Below are 1,516 nucleotides of genomic sequence, written 5' to 3' on the forward strand. Positions count from 1 at the left end.
GACTATGACATTTTACGTATAGAGACATTTTATGCATGGAGCTGTCACATGCTCATCTTGCTGGAAAATACTCAAATATAGTTCTACATAGTGGAGTTTTGTCTAATTTTCAACTAAAAACATCATGACCCAGTTATATTTAGAAAGTATTCAACGATTAACATTATTCTAGGATCTTGGGTGTGCAAAAAAGTTCAGTTACAAAATCAGGGCCATTAAAATTATGGTTAAAGGAGAGATTATAGATTAAAAGGCTAATTACATAAAAAAATATACTGTACAACACCTTTTTTTCGTAGTCTACCTCACTGCCTCTAACCTTAGGCAATCTGTCATACAATGTGCTTTTGAATGAAACACTCTTGTGTCTGTAAACAACCGTCTGACACAGTCGGCTGCTGAGAAGACTGTAAAACTGACAATGGTGACTGGAGCTCTGTCTAGTGCCAACACAACTCTTATAATAACACAATAGATACAGTTGATACTGCTGTTCTTTTACCTTATGAAACAAAGGGACAACATTGTTTTTCTCAACCTTGCTGTATCCTTTCTCCGCAGAAACGCACCAGATCTTTGGAGGATGTTTACTAAGCTGACACATTATGGCTCAACCATTTCATTTTCTACCTGAAACATCCACGGTGCAGGAAGGAACAATACCACAACTGCAGTACTTACTGTGACACTATGTGGGACAACAGCAAGTCATATTTTGTGACATTATCAAAGACTAAAAACAGTTTAAAAAAAATACCATCCTGTACACTGTTATTATTCAGAAAAAACGGTTTAAATGGACAGCAACAATATGTATTAAACTGTATTTGTTATACATATATTACCTGTTTGTATTTTTTTATACCTACATTCTGTTTATTCATATATAAATGTTACTGCTTCCTTCTTGTAATAATGCTGAAAAAAGTTAATTCTGCTGACATGGAATCCTTAAAGTCTTAAAGCAATCCTGACATACAATTTCCATAAAACCAGCCAAAAAAACACTTTTTGGAAGATCCTTTCCCAGGGGGATTTTAAACCATATGGGACTTAAGGTATGTTGTCAGTATAAAGTACTTATTTTCAGGGAAGCTTCATTTACACAGCATATGATTTGTGACTTTGGACCGAACTTTTAGAAAAGACAGGGTAATTTTGTACTATCGCTTTCATAATTTATGACAGAGCCCTGCGGGCAAGTCTGTTCGCATCGTATATCTAGAGACTTATTTTTTTTCTTGACGTACAGAATTATATGCTATATTTTACATCATGTCCCTAATAAAACACCGTTTGTCAAGCTGCTGATACAGTAAAGTCTTCTGAAACCAAATGCCCCTCCAATTATGGATGTCAACTGTACATTTTCAACCGGCAAATCATAGCCTTCAACTCATGCAATCAATCTGCCAAAATCATTCAGAGTTCTGGCCAATAACAGCTGGACATGAGTTATATTGAATGATGCTGACAATCAAAGAAATAAACAATGTCACACGTCTATGGCACCTTT

At 35.3% G+C, this 1,516-nt stretch overlaps 1 long non-coding RNA gene across 3 annotated transcripts in view; it reads left to right on the forward strand.

Moving 5' to 3' along the window:
- The window catches only part of LOC133660699 (uncharacterized), a 232,861-nt gene extending 232,059 nt beyond the window's left edge, over positions 1–802 (forward strand). For all 3 annotated transcript variants that reach the window (XR_009827869.1, XR_009827868.1, XR_009827870.1), the window contains one exon: positions 562–802. This is a non-coding gene — a long non-coding RNA (uncharacterized LOC133660699). The remainder of the gene's footprint in view (positions 1–561) is intronic.
- Positions 803–1,516: the final 714 nt, after the last annotated feature.

Source organism: Entelurus aequoreus, linkage group LG11 (genome assembly GCF_033978785.1).
Source record: "Entelurus aequoreus isolate RoL-2023_Sb linkage group LG11, RoL_Eaeq_v1.1, whole genome shotgun sequence".
In the NCBI taxonomy this organism is placed as follows: domain Eukaryota; kingdom Metazoa; phylum Chordata; class Actinopteri; order Syngnathiformes; family Syngnathidae; genus Entelurus; species Entelurus aequoreus.